This window comes from Oculina patagonica, chromosome 3 (assembly GCF_052425735.1).
Source record: "Oculina patagonica isolate OP01 chromosome 3, crgOcupat, whole genome shotgun sequence".
NCBI lineage: Eukaryota > Metazoa > Cnidaria > Anthozoa > Scleractinia > Oculinidae > Oculina > Oculina patagonica.
The window spans coordinates 20,377,869-20,396,971 of NC_135760.1; the positions used below are offsets into that span (position 1 = coordinate 20,377,869).

The 19,103-nt window shown below is 38.9% G+C and overlaps 1 pseudogene across 1 annotated transcript; it reads right to left on the reverse strand.

Moving 5' to 3' along the window:
• Nucleotides 1–1,453: 1,453 nt before the first annotated feature.
• Nucleotides 1,454–19,078, reverse strand: LOC144645506 (uncharacterized; annotated as a pseudogene). The gene is made up of 8 exons (XR_013569290.1): nt 18,997–19,078; nt 16,802–16,923; nt 16,029–16,190; nt 15,533–15,610; nt 14,546–14,613; nt 8,407–8,527; nt 2,491–5,464; nt 1,454–1,550 (listed from the first exon to the last, which is right to left on the reverse strand). The product of XR_013569290.1 is annotated as an uncharacterized LOC144645506 (transcript).
• Between the last annotated feature and the right edge of the window lie 25 nt (nt 19,079–19,103).

Consider the following 19,103-nt stretch of genomic DNA (forward strand, 5'->3'; position numbering starts at 1 on the left):
ATAAAGAAGCTACGAACTTCTTCACGTTACTCTCAGATAGACACTAAACTGCCTAGATAGAAAAAAGGCCTTTTAGTCCGCCTGGAGGGAGACTGCAGAGGCAGAAGAGTAGAAAAGAGTAGTAGGCTCACTCATTGAATATATAACCTTTATTAACAATTTTACTTTGCATATCCTTAGTAAGTTACAAAAATGTGCTATCGTGCGCGTAGTTTTAACGAGTGCTTAATAGCTACTAGTACTCTTCCTCTCCGCCGTAGACGGGAAGAATGTACCTATAAAATTCGAAGTACATAGAGGCACGGTCAGATATAGCCTAATTTACCGTGCGAGTGTTTTGTTTACCAAGCTACTAGTTAGTTAAAGCAAAAGTCGCACTTTTGCGAATTAGACCACACCAAAGGAGCCTATGCCACGAGTTAGTCTTACGTGGGTTAAAACAATTCTTAAAATACTGAAACTTCTTTGATTTAGTTGATCTTTTTCAAATACTCACTATGTTTTACTTAACGAGATTCGAACAATGATATATAATACAAAGAATCCTGGACAAAACCACAAAAGGTACAACTTTGTGGCCTCCCCGAGTTTGTGTGTTAACCTATTTTATATCTCGTTAAACCAAACTACCAACAAGAAAAATTTCATGTCATAAACAGGCATAACCAATGCATGTACATAACAAAATTGAAGAATGTATTTTTTTCTAACATACTGAAACTGTATATATTTAACCATTATAAACCCTTAGTTTAGACAACTAAAGCTAAAGCATGATTTTCTTGTATTACACAAAAATATACCCATACACAATGATTAAATAAGAAAGTATATAATGTTACGTATTTGTGCTCCGAACACGAAATCGATATTCCGCTGAAAGCCTTTTCTCCTTAACGAACTGCTATAATATCAGCAAGGCCAAAATACCCAGTGTATAAATTAGTTCAACCGTTTTCATCTGGATCTCCTCTGGTTGTTCAACCTTTTTAGACGGTACAAATTAGTGCCAACTTAAAACTCCCTGCTTAAATCTAAAAGCTTTTACTTAAATGAATAAAGTCGTAAAAAATCAAGTAACTCCTAAGAAAGTTCTGTTCCATTTATCGCCTTGAGCCTGTGTACACAGGGCTAAGTCTGTACAAGCACTATGTTGCTAACAGCAGTTAAAACAGCAAAGTTAAAATTGGGTTTTGAGAACACCCAACAGTCATTCTTGTACTTAAGATTACTCTTGGAGGTTTAAGACGCGTTTACACGACAGAGAAATTTGGGTACGGACTCGTCGCAAAAATGGTCCGGACCCGACCACTTTTGTAGAGAAACAGTCAAATCAAAACGGGGCCATAGGCGCCTATGGCCCCGTTTTGATTTGACTGTTTCTCTACAAAAGTGGAGAGGTCCGGACCAAATTTCTGACGGGTCCGTACCCAAATTTCTCTGTCGTGTAAACGCGCCTTTAATCTGTTGTTGCTAGTCCAGTTCATTTTCAAACAACTGTACAAACTAGGACGCTTGTTTTCCGGCATGGTCAAGCATTCCTTTGGAAACTGAAACAAAAGCAAAGTAATGGGTTCCGATTAATAAAAAAAACTAACTACTATTGACAAGGTTCTTTTAAACAAACTCCCAGTATGTGAAATAATTGATTGATTACTAAATGACAGGAATAGCAGAGTTGTAAACATACCGAATTCTTGTCAAGGTCTTTTTTGACGGGAGGAGCTTAATAGAAGATGGGACTGACTTAGAGAGGAAAAGGACGTACTTAAGTGCATAAATTGGCTATATCCCGTTGAATAATTGTTGAAATATTTCAAACAGTTAATTAAACAACGTACAGTCACTTAAAAAAAAATCTGAATCTTTTCTTTGTTTAAAAGTTGCTGTTTAAGGCTTAATGTCATTGGAAAACTTATGCAATATTCATGGATGAAAGACGGGGGACAACAAAAGGTAGTGAACACAATATTTAATTTTGTTTAGTTACTATCCTGTTAAAAAGGGATTTTGGCTACCTCGACGTATTTTTAAGAGGATAATATGGCTGAGGCTGGAAATAAATATCAGCTGGAGTGATTTGGCAAATATACTCGACCCCTCGTAAGTAACGATAAATGTCACGGCTGTTAGCAAATCGCAAAAGGAGGGACCGTCCGATAGGAACGAGACACTTGTGACATCAAACGTTGATGTTTCTATTTCGAAACAATAAAAATAACTGATACAGCAAGTGTAAATTAAACTCATCCGATGATTGTTGTAGATGACCCTGAAGAATTTTATAACAAAAACCGATTCCGTCCAAACGTTTCTTTCAAGAAAATGTTATTTTATTACAACGGACCGACTTACATATGGTACACATTTCGGCAACGCGAAGTAGAGAAAGGAAAAGCTGCAAAATTAGAAAGTGAAATGGGTCGATACTTTTGTAACTAAACGGTATCTGGGTTTATCTTGGTCGTGAAATGAACTACTTTTACTTACTCATTTCTTCTGTTCAAAGTCTAGAGTGACGTCATCACCAATTAGTACAAAAGGCGCCCAGTATTTCACATCACTGTACTTGTCTGATTCTCTGAGATCTTTCATGGCCTTGTTCAGAGACTCGCTTGCACTTCTTCCTTCTACAATGTGATGGTAGAAACTTCTCATAAATTCCAGCGTGGCCTCGTCATCAATCGCCCACAGTGACACCAGAACAGAACGAGCACCTGCCCCCATAAAGGCACGTGCAATACCGACCACACCTTCAGCTTTGATTTCTCCTTGACGACTGTGACAGCAGCTTAGGACTACTAGCCTTGCTCGTAGTTTAACGCCAAGCACATCTGCCATTGACAAAATATAATCTTCCTTCCTAGGGATCGGGGATGTTCGCTCTGGGTCCGGAGTTAGAGCAATTTCACCAGTTTCCATGCATCCATGTGCTGCAATATGAACTAAAGCAACTGAGCTGAGTCTTTCTAACACCTCGCATTTCGTTGCTTTCTTTCCGATGAGAGGCGTCACGTTGAGAATCTTTCCGATCATTTCTACTTCCTTTCTTGCAAACGGTAGAGGATCCAGGAATTTCTCTCCCTTGCTGTTGGTAACTTCTTCTACCCATGGATCTCCCACAAGTAATGCACCACTCCTACTATGATAGTCGTCTGGACAGTCAGCAATCAACCTCAAACTTCTCAACGAAGGGATCAACCGGATTCTTAACGAGTCGCACAGGTATTTGGAATCCGCATCCACCAATGCAGCATACGGAGCTAGCCACAATGGTCCATGCGGGACAATGATTAGCTCATCACCTTGAACCAGGTCGGCAATCGGCTGAATTAAGATCTTATACAAGGTTCTCAAAGACCTCTCTTGTAGGACGAAAGTTTGAGAGTTTTCCTCATCGAACTTCTCATCCGCTTTGTAACGATTTTCTCTTAACACATCCAAAGAACGATTCTCGCATATAACATCAGAACGAACGCCAATTTGTTTATAGGTAGTATGTATTAAGGACTGGAGAAGGCGGGTGGCATCATTCAACAGAGAAAGGACGTCGCCAATTTTTTTATGTCTTAAATGAACAGCTTTGTCTTTTGAGAGAACCCACAGATTCAACGTACAAGTAAGCCTGTCAAATGCATGAAAAACTGTACTTGGTGGAATATAGCGTTTCAGTTTAAAAAATTGCACTTCTTCTTCCTGTGACGCGGACTGACTTTCTCTAAAGCCAAATTGGGATGACATAAGATCAGTAAGACCTTGGGCTCGTCCTTTCTCGGCAGCAGACAATGCTTCAACTATCTTGCCTTGCTTTAACTGTACTCTCCATAAACCAGTGTATGCACTGTCAACTTCATTCCTATAGCCAACTTTCCACTCATCTTTACTTTGTAGAAGGTTTCTCACATAGCTGAATAATCTTACGCTAAGTTCGAAATATTCTAGGGCTTTGGGTAAGAAACCTTGTGATTCGAAGCTATTACCTAGATGGTAATAGGCTATGGCTTCCTCGTTCTTGTTTCCAATTTCGTTGGCGACTTTAAGATGCAATTCGTAGTAGTCTATAGCTCTTCTGCAATCACCGAGATAAAAAAAACATTTCCAAGATTGCCATAAGCACGTCCTTCGCCGGCCTTGTCTTCTACTTCTTTGGCGATTTTAAGACGCAATTCGTAGTAGTATATGGCTTTTCTGAAATCACCGAGACTCACAAAAGCATTTCCAAGATTGCCATAAGTATTTCCTTCGCCAGCCTTGTCTTCTACTTCTTTGGCGATTTTAAGACGCAATTCGTAGAAGTCTATGGCTTTTCTGAAATCACCGAGACTTAGAAAAGGATTTCCAAGATTGCCATAAGCATTTCCTTCGCCATTCTTGTCTTCTACTTCTTTGGCGATTTTAAGATGCAATTCGTAGTAGTCTATGGCTTTTTCGAAATCACCGAGACTTAGAAAAGCATTTCCAAGATTGCCATAAGCCCTACCTTCGCCAGCCTTGTCTCCTACTTCTTTGGCGATTTTAAGACACAATTCGTAGTAGTCTATGGCTTTTCTGAAATCACCGAGACTTAAAAAAGCATTTCCAAGATTGCCATAAGCACTTCCTTCGCCGGCCTTGCCTTCTACTTCTTTGGCAATTTTAAGATGCAATTCGTAGTAGTCTATGGCTTTTCTGACATCACCGAGATTTAGAAAAGCATTTCCAAGATTGCCATAAGCACTTCCTTCGCCGACCTTGTCTTCTACTTCTTTGGCGATTTTAAGACCCAATTCGCAGTAGTCTATGGCTTTTCTGACATCACCGAGACTTCGAAAAGCATTTCCGAGATTGCCATAAGCATTTCCTTCGCCGGCCTTGTCTCCTACTTTTTTGGCGATTTTAAGATGCAATTCGTAGTAGTCTATGGCTTTTCTGAAATCACTGAGATTACGAAAAGCATTTCCGAGATTGCCATAAGCATTTCCTTCGCCGGCCTTGTCTCCTACTTCTTTGGCGATTTTAAGATGCAATTCGTAGTAGTCTATGGCTTTTCTGAAATCACCGAGACTTAGAAAAGCATTTCCAAGATTGCCATAAGCATTTCCTTCGCCGGCCTTGTCTCCTACTTCTTTGTCGATTTTAAGATGCAATTCGTAGTAGTCTATGGCTTTTCTGAAATCACCGAGATTACGAAAAGCATTTCCAAGATTGCCATAAGTGTTTCCTTCGCCGGCCCTGTCTCCTACTTCTTTGGCGATTTTAAGATGCAATTCGTAGTAGTCTACGGCTTTTCTAAAATCACCGAGACTTAGGAAAGCATTTCCAAGATTGCCATAAGTTTTTCCTTCGCCGGCCCTGTCTCCTACTTTTTTAGCGATTTTAAGATGCAATTTGTAGTAGTCTATGGCTTTTCTGAAATCACCGAGACTTAGGAAAGCATTTCCAAGACTGCCATAAGCACTTCCTTCGATAGCCTTATCTCCTGCTTCTTTGGCGATTTTAAGACACAATTCGTAGTAGTCTTTGGCTTTTCTGAAATCACTGAGACTTAGAAAAGAATCTCCAAGATTGCCATACAGAAGTGCTTCTTCCGCCTTGTCACCCAATCTTTTGGCATTGGGACATTTCAAATCACGGACCTAAAATAAGGAGATAATGACAAGCTTTCAATATTGAAGTTCTGCTCCTGCTTTTCCTGATAACTCATTTCTTGTCGCAATGTATTAGCCTGGTAGATAAACAAATGTTGCAAATCGCATTTATTTTATTTGCTGTAAGACAGCTTCGAAAACAATTCGTCTGTTTCGTTGAATACAACAGGTAAGGTGGGTGTTCTTTTAAGGAAGTTCAAATGAAGTGTGAATGGCAGTATTTGTATACATGGGTCTTTTGTCAGTGTTAACGTACATCGCAGAATATAAATTTATGTGAATCTCTGGCGATCGGAGGTTACCGTTCCAAAACAATTTTTTGTATGTTTCATTGAAATCAAAACGTGGCCCATGCGCCTGATCATGCAGTGGACTTTGAACTTTGATTGTGAGAGATTGAATTTACCAGCTAACAACAAAACGTCTTCATCTCGGGTTTGTTACCTTGTTGCATTAAGTAAACTTGTGTATTTTGATGATCTTACGAGCTACGGCAGCCGGAGTTTTTGCCCTGGTTGGTTGAATCATGACGGATAGGTAAAAGGCCTGGCCCGATCGAAGAGATCCCCTGGCCCTCCAGTTTGAGGATCGTCGACCCATCCTATTTATATATGTTTATAACGGAAAAGGTAGATATTCTTGGAGGCTGCTTCATAGAGAGTAGCTTAATAACGTAGCTGCTATTCTCCAGACGACAACTTATCACGTGGGAGGTCAGTCGTATGGTGATTACGGACCACAGCCAACAGGAAGACGTTCACGGATGCGGTCATTGGCTAAACCCGAACGGATGGTTAAATTTCTGACATTTGTAAGCACTAATCATGCTCTTAACACAAGGAACAATCAGTCATCTATTACTAGCTGTCGCAGATAAAGTCGGAATTTGGCCTCCAAAGCGTTTGTTTTTAATGTTTTGATGTTCAACAATTTACCGTTAAAAGTTTGAAAGGAATCTAGAATTTTAGTGAAGTAGCATTTAAAATAGGTGGCGAACACTATTTAAGCACCTACGTTCCACTTAGGAACGAAGAGGATTAAGTAAGTAAGCATTTAAACGGGCTTTGTATGTTTTTTAAATGTAAAAGTTTTACCACTTTACTTTTGCACTTTTGTTTTAATTTGTACAGGCGACCTTAATGTTGCTATTGTTAGCGGCTTCTATTTTTTTCCTGAGCAAGACGTAGCCGCTATTTAATAGCGGTATTCCGAAAATTGGAACAATGTACCGATATCGTGTAAACCAGTTTTAAATGAACATATAGCCAAGATGGAAATAAATGTTCAGTAAAAATTTCTTAAAAGTGACGAAAACTGTCATCGCCGGAAAGAACAAAGTTATTTTGAAATGTCAAAAATTTCGTTCTTGTCAGGGAAACTAGTCTTGCCCTCCACGACGGAAGCGACCTCGGCGAATACTTAATGTGACTTTCTCACAACTTGCTACAATCTTTAAAATTAGTAGCCGCTAGCAATAGTAACCTTCAGGGTACTTAGGTTTTCATGATTATACTGGTTCCTGTTTTAGTGTCATTACACTAGCAGGATTCCTTTCTTGGATAACAGAGCCTCTTTCAATGACCAGTTTTTAAATTCTCTAATCGGTAATTCAGGTTTACGCACCGACTAACGATGCTGATGAGGAAGGCAAAGACAGTTTCTAGGGTCAATTGCAGAAGAAAGATGTATGGTGTGCGAAAGCATGATATGGTGATTGTTATAGAGGACTGGAATGCGAAGATAGGCTAGGAGCTATGCAATAGGGAGAGAGAAATAATAGAGAAAGAATTATGACATTTCGCATAACAAACAATCTTTCAATAACCTTCAACAGTGTACCCGCACAAAAACATCCACAAATGTACCCGAACGGAACATCACCTGACGACAGGTGCCACAACCAAATCGATCACACAAACGTTAATGCAAGTCAGCGTGTATCCTGCTACAGACATTTGCCATTGACCGTAACTTAATGGTTACACTGTGACTCAACTGAAGTTATGCAGTCAGGTAAAAAGAAAGCCGCGGTATTGAAGTAATACGAGGCGAGCAAGCAAGAAGTAACAGAGGTGAGACAAAGCAATCATGGTCGACAGTCGATGAAAACCGATAATAATTTATTTCGAATATTTTTATTTTTTTAAATTATATCTAGAATAATTTTATTGTAAATAGTACTGTTTATAGTTTTAAACTTTATAGTTTTTTAATGCTATAGTTTTACATAGAGGGCCACAAGTGTATTAGTGTTGTACACAAGTTGGTGCTACCCTCTTTAAATAAAGAGTTTTTACTTACTTACTAAAAGTCGACCGTGGCAAAAGTCACAAAACTTTCCTTCATCGCCGGTCATCGATTTCCAATATCAATCAATTAATTGGTATCAGCTGCTATCGATCAATATCGATTATTCATTTTATTAATGTGTCACGTCGGGAAAATGGATTGAAAGATTGGTAAAGGGAGAGGGAAACGACGTCATTGCAACAGAGGCTGCAAAGCAAAGATGTTACCCGTCTCATGGTTGAAAGGACTCAAGTGATGGACAGATCCTGGCTGTTGCCCAGTTACCAGTTGAAATGCTTATGAAACAAAGCAAGGAACATGACATGGTTGTCGTGGGAGCGACTGTCTTTACTCATTATCGTGGACAAAATGGTGGAATGTAGACGAATTGGAAAGCATAAGGCCTTGTTTTTAACTTACCCTTATAGTTAAAAACGTATGGAAAACTAAAAGAGCCAAAAACAAGAACTTTGCAACAACCTTACCTTGCCTTTCACAGTGTCAATTCCTAAATTCTTTTCTGTGTTCCCGCCGTCTGGTTTCTGCTGCATGTTTTGTTCTTTAACAGACCTGATCCTTAACTCCAATAACTTCTTGTTACTTTTGTCAATCTTTTTTGAGTTCAGAAATGTAACCTGATGTTATTTGCTTAAGTAAACAAAGAATCTAAAAAATCTTCGCGACAGCAAAGATGAAGCCCCTTCAGTAAACCAGGTTTGCATATGGCTGCGGTAGTCCTGTTTATGTTCATGATGTTCGATTTAAAAAGTGGGATTTTTTAGTAAAGAAAGTTCTTTTTGTTTAACGAAACAAGGAACATGTCATGCATGCAAGAAAAAATAATTTGTGCGTGAAGGATACGGCTAACCCCTTGTCACACCATGTGATGGCTTCTCCAAAACGATTCAGTTTCATACAGGCACTCGCTCCTATAATGATAAATTAAACGAATGCTTCCTAACTTAGTACAAAACTTCTATACAAATGTATATGTTGATGCTCATTTCTTTATGTTGTATCTTTATTACACAGTTTTTAAGTACACCAGTGATTCAATTTTGATATCAAATACCCTGAGCAGGCAGCTATCTATACACAGCCTATGATCAAATGGTTCACTAATACTTGTCCACAAGCATAGCACTACTGGCTTCAGATAATACAAAAAAGCCGATTGTATTTAAAATTTACGATGAATTTCTCGAATTGGTATCACAAACCGTTTTTAGTTATTTTAGTTATCAAGTTTTGACTGTAAACAATCTCTGAACAATCATCAGCTAACATTAATTATTTTTTTCTCAGCGCGCGAGCGGGCAAGATGAACCGAATCCTGCAATCTGATTGCTTCCGGGAGCGGGCGGAATTTTCCGATCTTGACCGCGGTCAACGGAACGGGATGCAGTTCCGCGCGAAATCAGTTTGCAGCGAGACGAACGAACACATGAAAATTTTGCTCTTCAAAATCGAACTGTTCATTAACCGTTGTAAATTTAGAAGGAATAAAAAGCAGTGGAATTAAAGGCCTCAAAGTTCTTCAAAAGGCGAGTATTTATTTCTTTCTCAACAAAATCGAGTTGTAGTTTACCGTTCGTAGTTTGTCGTCGCGTTGTTTGTGCATTTTTGCAATGATTTTCACGCCATTGCGGTAAACTTCACCGCGGTTTATAGACTCTATCTATGAGTTAAACTGCCTTGTTTATCTGTCAAGTTTTGCTTAAACAGAACACTATTGGCCATCATTCAAGGAATTGAGATTCTTTGATTAAAAACGGACAATTTAATTATAACAATATTGTGCCGTGCGTAGACACTACGCATTTCATTCAGTTTGGCAAACATTTTAATCGAGAATTGTTCGGGAAGCCGACCGGAAATCGATTGAAATTTGTTACGTTTTGCGGCATATTTGTGCTATATTTATGACTTCATTTGCTTTTCTTGATTCTCTGCAGTGTAAATTAAATATACTGAACCTTTTTTAAGTACGGTTCATTTTAAGTGAAGCTATTTTATTCGGAATTAAATAGAAAACGGCATTCTTCACTCCGAATTCGAAGATCGAGTCGGACTCAAATCAAATCCGCGCGTATACAAACAAAGATTTTGCGACAGATTTTTTCTTGGTTTCTTTTCCAAACAAATTAAAGTAGAAAAAAATAAAAACGTTATTTACCGGCCTAGGTCGGTCCGTATTGGAAAAAACTGTACCCTCGGTCTTGAGCACGGCCCTCGGCCTGCGGCCTCGGGCCGTACTCAAGACCTCGGGTACAGTTTTTCCCAATACGGACCTCCCGGCCGGCAAATAACATATATTTATGAACTGGCAGTTTTATCTTCTGCCTTGATGGCGAGCCCACACACGTGCGTCTTATCACGTGATGAAATCCATGTCAAGTAAGAAAAGGGATGAGAAAAAACCGCTGCATAGTTTACAGTTTACCTCTCTCCATTGCCTTAAGGAAAGTTGGTTGTAAGTCCGTGGCATCCCTTGCATCTCTTAGTGACTTTTCATAATGCCCTGATATAATTCCATAAGAAAGCATATGTATAACGAAAATTGACAGAGCTGTAACGATAGTTTCTGTGTGTTGTATGAATGGCATTTCAAAAACCCAGTGCCATCTCCCTTGACTCCACTGGTTCGAAATACAGTCCAATGCCGTAGCAGGGTTAAATGTATTGGAGGGGCACATCACGAGCGCCGGAGACGCGAGCTTCTAAGGGGGTCCGGGGGGAGTGCTCTCCCCTGGGAGATCTTTAAATCTAGGGTCTCTAAAATAGCCTTTCCAGCCATCTGAAAGCATTTTCCAGCAATTTTTAGCTGACTAAAATCATTTAGAAAGCACTGGGAAAACACTAATTTTGCTGAAAGTGTCCAACAGTATCCTAACATTATTACTGTTCTATTTTTGAATATTTGTGTTAGCCAAAATTTTGGGGGCGCCCGGGCCCCCCCCCCCCCCCGGCCCCACCCAATGCTACGGCACTGCAGCCAAAAATAAAAATGGAAGCTACTTTCGTTTTTTTTTTTTTATTTTAACCGTTCCCCTTTTAATGTTTTGATAGTGTGAAAATATGTTTGGTGTTGGAAACATTAAAGAATAACTTATCATACTGCTGCATATCTCAACCCAAAATGTCGTCGCTGTTATCACAACTTGCACGAACATATCTCATGTATAACATGTCTTGAGAAATCTTAGCATCTAAGTGGTAGAAAGAAATTTGGCCCGTAAAAAACATGGACATTGCAGATTATTACTAAAATAAAGAAACCTTACAGTGAGGTGCAAGGATCGACCATCAAATCACAGAAAACTCTTTTACTACTCTTACCCAAATGCAAGTGTGCTATGGCCCTGTTACTGTACAGTTTCGCATTCAGTTCGTCATCCTTGCAGTTCACTTTTATTCCTTCCGTATAGAAGTGAATGACATTGCTTAAATTCTTCTTGCTGTACTCATGATTTCCTTTATTCTTGTAGATCTCTGCTTTTTGTAATGAAAAACAAAATGTCAAATGAATGTTAAAAATATAATTTGTTGATTTATATAAAATGGTCCCCTTTTCATAGCGTGTTGTATATTTCTATTTTAAGAGCGGAAAGGACAATAATAGACAATAATTTTATTGTCCAATTCCATTTATCTCGTTTCAAACATTTGATCAGCAGGGATTTGCAAAAGCAAATGCATAAGAAAAACCAAGAAAGATTTAATACTGCTCGACGTTTCGGAGTCATCGTGGTGTTTCAATTCCATTTATGACCCATTTATATTAGTAAATTTAAATTAACACGTGAAACGAGCACAAATAAACAGTACCATATTTGTACAGTAGGTTACCGGTTATTAAACTATCTGTGGTCTTCTTATTCATTCTGGCCAGGCGAAAGCAAAATGGTTCAGAGACAGGATTTGGGGAAAGATATGATAGATGATAAATCTAGCTCTTATTCCAACATTTTAGTGTGTAGTGTCAGTGTCGCAGCATATTTCTGCATGCGTCATCGGTAGTTTGCTACGTCCTGCGGGCTCGCCAAAATACTGCAAGGCTCGCCCTGTTAATGTACAGAAACTACACGCTCAATTGTGTAATTCATTTCATCAATCCTTTAAACGCCCAGTGGCACATAGGGCATCAACAAGTCGCCTCCATTCCTGTCGGTCCTTTGCAAGCCGTGAAGCTTGCCCCCAGGTAAGGTTAAGAGCCTGAAGTTCTGCTTCTGCAGTTCTTCTCCAGGTGGATTTTGGACGACCTCTTTTTCTTTTACCCTCTGGTGTCCATCTGAGAGCAACTTTAGAAATAATGGTAGATTCTCTGCGGAGCACATGACCAACCCAACTCCATCGTTTCCGTGTGAGAACAATACTCATGTCCTCCTGTTCTGTCAATTTAAAGAGCTCATTGTTGGAGATCTTTTGTGGCCAAAAGATGTGCAAGATTTTTCGGAGACAAGATGTGTGAAAGCTTTGCAGCTTTTTCAAGTAATGCACAGTCATTCTCCAACATTCAGAACCGTAGAGTAGTACAGAGAGTACACAAGCTTGGTAGATCTTAATCTTCGTTCTTCTGCTGTAGTTTCTGCTCCTCCAATTGTGTAATACGACATGCACATGTTATCGCAATTATTTTGCCTGTACTTTTTTTATTTACCTCTTAAGCTGTCGTCGTCGTAGTCCGATGCTTTATCAACGGATGCTGTGACCTCGCTTTTATTCCCAGCATTCTTTTGGGCTGTTTCAGTCACGTCTTTCGTGTTTTCATCCTGTATTAAGATAAAAAAGTTCCAAAAAGTTCCTTGATTTGTATGTCGTCGGTTTTTCAGTGGTAGCAAAATCTCTGCACCCCGGTTCAGGATTTCTAAATTTAAAATTCTCAAAACACGAACAATTTGTCAAACCCAGCTGCTCAGAGATCTGGTGATTATACAGGCAATAGACATTGTTGGCTAATGTCAAGTGTATTTTTAAGCAAGAGAGCATATTTCAGTTACAGCAAGGCGCCCAAAAGTGTGACCACTTTTAATTTATTCACATTCTTTCGTGCAGATTTAATCCAATCAGAAGTCAACTGCAAGCTATCCACGGCTTTTGATTGGATTAAATCTGCACGAAAGAATGTGAATAAATTAAAAGTGGTCACACTTTTGGGCGCCTTGCTGTAAACGAAAAAAAGGCCTTATGCATTGCGCTATTACTTCGAGATTTCACGTCCAAATGAAGTTCACTAAGTTGTCTCCCGGCTTAATATCCAGAACTTTGACTTACCGTACATTTAAAAAATTGACTTTCTGGCACTTTCTTGAGCTCATTGACCGACCTGGCTTTTAATCCTAACAAGGTCTTGTTATTTTTGTCAATCTTCTTTTAGTTAAGACACATAACATTTATTAAATAGACAAGATAAAGAATACGTTTTCACTGGCTCTTGTCTGTGAAAATGGTGTCACTACCGAACAACCTCGTCCGCAAGGCATCTCCTGATCCCATCAATTTTGAAAGCGGAGGTAAAAAACTTTGAAAGCGGAGATGCCCTTGAGGCGAGGTTGACGAGCTAAGTGGGTACTGGGGAAATCATTAAAAACGTCATCGGAAATACAAGATACTTAATGCAATAAAACAGAAAGTTGCTCAGGTCAGGGTGGGTCACGGGGGTAAGTGGTAGACTTATATACCTGGAAAACATGTGCCCAGTTAACCCAAAATTTCCCCTTAAAATCATGCAAAATACCAAAATTTTCAAAAACACAATATACGTTATACCCATTTAAGGCCCAATTTTAGTGTGAAAATACTGTATACCCTATTTAAAATGCCCCTTACACTGTATACCTAAAAACCCTGGCCGACCCTGTCAGTTATGTTGTAAACTTGAGCATTTCTCAAACCTTACGCTTACAAGGTTATTGTACCTATTTGAGATATTTGAACCCTGCCATAGCTCTACAGATTTTGTTTTTTAGCCATTTTCGAAAACAGTATAAAACTGGTCAGGTTTTTGCTTTTCATTGTGACCCCAAGGTAGGCATTAGATAGCTTGTTTAGGTTGTTGTCCCTGAAAAGCCCCCATAAAAAGGGTCAATAAATATTGATATCTTATGAGGTATTTTAGTGTGTAGTATCGCTGTCAGTATATTTTTACGAGTCGTGCAGTATTTTGGTGAGCCCAAAGGGTGAGTCAAAATATAGATGACGAGTAAAATCGTACAGCGAAACGACACACAAAAATGTCTGATGAGAGATTTATTATCCAACGTTTTCTTTTCCCAAAATGCTGACTTTCCACCATTTTACAATCATTCGCACGGTCAATAAGAACACGGAACATGTTAAACATTGTTAAAGGGCCGGTACAAATATTGTAAAACCGGTCTTGTGCAGTACAAATATCGTGAGATATATGAACTCGTTTCGCGCTTTTTTTGTACTCCACGAAGCGGAGATGGATGATTAAGGACTAGACTGGACTGCGACACTGTAATGAACTGAACTGTAAAAAAGAAATTTTATAGTTCAGGGCAAATACCCGCATGCTATGCACCGTTAGATTCAGAAATATTTCTGTCTTTTGCAGAACTATGTCTGGCTTTTGTTGGAGGGCATAGCATATTGCCAAAGGATACGGCTAACCCCTTATCACACCACGTGATGGCTTCTTCAAACTGATTCAACTCAACACAGGCACTAGCTCCTGAGGAAAACAATGTAAAAGATTAGCTGATAACTCATTATTTGCCTACATTAGAGTTAAAGGACATCTTAACACGGTAGAAAATCAAGGATCCTGGCGAAAAGTAAAGTTTCGTACTTTAAACTGGATCTTTCCAGGGTCGCTCGTTTCCCGATGGAAACGAAGACCCTGGGTACGAAGGTGAGAGATAAATTTTAAACCTTGTCACTGGTCGTGTGGGTAGACGCGGTGACCTACTAGTTGTTCGAGTCCTGGCCAGGGCAAATGTGTTGTGTTCTTGGTTAAGACAGTAAACTCTCACAGTGCCTCTCTCTACCCAGGTGTATGTATAAATGGGTACGGGTGAATTTAATGCTGGGGTGTACCCTTGTGACGAACTAGCATCCCAACTAATGCAGTGGGCATTTGAAATACGCCTGGACCCTTCATACAACTGAAACCGTAACAAGCCTCGCAGTAAAGGACATTTGCATGTCCCGATGCAGACCTTTTTAGCGGCACTAATGGATCACTTTATCATTGCACAATAGAAGTGTTACTTGTAGATCAAGCGCGTTTCAGCGATCATGTTTGCTCACGCAAATTAAAAGAAATAGATGATCTTTCAAAGACAAACTGGCACAGCAGTGCAAATTTGTTTTCTTTCTTATGGTCCAATAACATTTCCCATTCTTCGAAAAATGGCACTTAGCTTAAACCTATAGCCGAGTATGAAACAAATTTCCTTCTCCCATTTCCGTAGTAACTCTATTAATGAAGAAATCACGTCTTGGTTGGAGAATGTTTCGTATCCCGATTTCAGAAACTGCGCGCGCGCGGAGTATGCTACAAAGGATGGCCTCTATGTCGCCCTTCAAAATTATGCCGTGACGTCATTCTGTTTCATTCTGTTGTATGTAGCATAGCGCCATTCGCTTACCTCTAACAATCGCTTTCAGGAAAATAGGTTGTAAATCAGTGGCCGCTTTTGCATCACTCAGTGAGTCAAGATGATTTCCTGTCGAAGAAATGAACTAAATTTAAATTTATAATTATCATTATTTTAATAATTATTTTGCACTGCCGAATTTGCATGTTGATTATGTATGATGCAGGACGAAAAATAGACTATACCAGAAATCCATTAACAGAGAAGCAAAAGATAGCGAATCACATGTCATACGAGCACTGCTGGTACCGACTTTGGTGTTAAAGGGAGAAACAATGAATTGATTTTTTGCCTTTTTAATGGCGAAGAATTCCAAAAGATAGTTTTGTAAAGCATTGAGAAGGATTTTAACGGAGTAAGCCTTCCGACCTCCAAAAGTCAGAACGTAACAGGGCTAGATTACGAGTCCCCATATCAATAGCATTTACATTTAATAACTTGCAAGGATAAGATAAATGTTTTAATGTCTTACAAGTAAATGTCTTACCCAATTTGAAATTTGCAATCGCTCTGTTGCAATACAGTTGAGCCTTCAGTTCGTCATCTTTGCAGTTCACTTTAATTCCTTCTGTGTAAAAGTGAATGGCGTTGATAAAATCTCTTTTTCTGTATTCCTCATTACCTTGATTCTTATAAACCTCAGCTATCGCTGAAACGAACAAGAATTGAAATACTGTTAACTTGTTTTAGTAAATAAAATAGTTCTACACCAAAGAGTTAAAAACATGGTAAATTAGTACATATTATCGCCATGTTTTTGGACGGATAATAAACCATTTTCTCTCCACTTTTCTTCAAATACAAAGTGTCTGCCAAGTTAAAAATATCTTTTAGGCCCTACAGTTTGCGGAAGTTTTATATATTTAACTTTTGTATTCTTCAATTTATTAGGTTGCGATTTTTCGATTGAGTGTCGTAAGGCTAAAACCAAAGTAATCACTCTAGCCAATCACGAAGGCCACAGACAATCCAGTAAGCTAATCAAAATTGAAACAAAAAAATGTACCTGGATCGAAGCGCGGGGAAACGTGCGTTAAAGAGTCACGATTAGTTTCGTTTTTTAACCAATCACATCACTAGGCTTATTAAAGCTAAACCAAAGCAGACGCAATTCAAATTACTTTCGACACTCAAGTGAAATTCGTTCTAAGAAGACTATAAAGACTAAGAAGACTGTGATTAGATCATGATGATAAAGCACGCCTTGAAGTAGAAATAATATTTTCAACTAAGAAATCTGTTCCAGCTCTGTTATTTCACCTCTTAAATTGTCGTCATCAAAATCCAGTGTTCCTTCAGCAGATGGTGTGACGTCATTCTCACTCGCAACTTTGAATGGACTCCTCGCCATGGTGAGATGTCAGATCATTCAAAATGGCAACCTAAAGTTTGAGTCAAAACCAAGTTAAGGTCGCATTATTTAAACACAACATATAATTAATTACAGATCGTCACTACTAAAAGATTATTACAACGGCGAACGAACTAAAGATTTATGACAAGTAAAATGAAAAGGTTCTGATTTTCCAATTCACCTCCAAGAATGGAGTGTATCGGTCTCTTGTTGATCTTTGTAAGACATTGAAAAAAATGTCACCTATTTAAAGTCATGCGGAACACTCGCAACAATTCAACTGCGGGAGGAAACTGGTTTAAAATGCACGATTGTTGGATTAGAGGTAGAATATTCATTAGGGGAACCCCTAATTCTAAGAAAACTGAAACATTTCTCTGAATATAAATTCAAGTTACTTTTAGTTTCGAGAACATAAACATTTGGGAGCGTTTCAAATACGGTGTCCTTGCAGGCAGTGTATCTGAGCAAATTCAAAGACTTCACATAAAATTGCTGTGTTATGCTCGAGCTAATTTGTATGCATAACCAAGCTTGCAATTAGTAACTGCGTGCCTCGTAACCAAATCTTTGCCGAATCATGCTTTCCCAATGATATCATATTAAGCCAAAAGCGACGGATTTCACTTTGTACGCTATTGATACCGTGCTGTTGCTTCAATTTGGCCTCAAAATCAACTTTAATTAAAGAACGTTTTGAAGCTTACTCCAATGAAACCTATTAAATATTCAAAACCAAATTGAATTCCTACGTTTATGAACATGAGTAAGCCCTATAGAGTCGCATGCAGTATTAGCGCATAATCAATGCATAAAATACTGTAGCCAAGGATTAAACTGAGCAATGCACTTTACATGAGCAAAAAGGAGCTAAAAGCAGGGCCAAAATATTGAACTTCAAGAGTACACGAATCGGAGAGACAAAGCCGACCAAAGCCGAATGAGTTAAAATATACGTACCACTTGTAACCAAGGAAATCGCTACTAAACCTTTTCTCTGGGCACCTTAATCTCATTGAGACACTTGCTGATCCTTTGAAGGAATTGAGGAGTAAATTACTTGAAAACTTTTGAAGGAACATATCCATAAGCTGGTAGATCAGACTTATCGCGTGAAAGCTTTCACTTTGAACCGTCGGAAATGAACTTGGAATATTCATAAGGGGAATCCCTTGTTTCTGAGAAAGTTGATTGTTCTCGTGATCTGTGAATTGTAATGCATATGACACGGAATCAGGCAATGATTTAGGCTATTGAAAGTGTCTGTTTGAAGTGATAGAGCAAAAGTGTCGTTTGCTTAAAGAAAATGTCAGTTGAATATGGGGTAATTTTATTGCCAACTTCAAGTTTTCTCTTCGTTGTCTTGTTGAGTCATAATCTTATTCGCATGAACTGGCATGTGTCACGCTCTCGAAACTGAAAGAGCTTTCAGATGCTTACATTGCAGTGCTTACATTTCTCGAAACTGAAAGTGCTTCGCGTAAGAATGTCCCGTATATAACACGCGTGTAAATAAAACAGAACCTTTCATCCTTAAAACTGATCATTCTCTTCCCAATGCAGGCACGGTACACTTGCCTTACCAGGTCCACATAAGATCCTCTTAAATCAATATGCGGGCGAGCATGATCAACCTGCAAATGACATAGGGTTGTCACGCGATGTGTGAAAATTGTGACCTCCGTTCCCGGCCTGAAATTTAACGCCATACAAGCATTTTGGACAGACCCTTTCGACAAAGACTGGGATACCTAAATTTCTAGTGATATGGGTATCCCCTTCCAATATGTCTGTAATTGGTATTGGTATCCTTAGGTACAGAATCGACCGAAGGTAAAAAGTAAAAGCTAAGTTAAAACGACGAAAAGCATTGAAACGAGGAACGCTTAGCTAAAAGGCTAGTTTACAGACCTGCAGTACGCCACGAAAATAATAAGAATAAAAAATAAAGTAGAAATTAACAACCTTTTTCTATACAGATACCTCTAGCGCAAGTAACTATATAATACAGGCAATTAGTCTTAAGCATTCGTAAGTCCTCGTGCACTGGGCACAATAGGTACTTGAAGCACACCTTACTTATTAACGAAGCATTTCTTACCTCATCTTGGTTTATTTTACAGCTCCAATCTATTTCCCCGTGAAAATGTAATGATCCCTTTCCGTGAGAATTTAGTTTTCTGTTTACGCGAACAGCGGTTAAAGTAG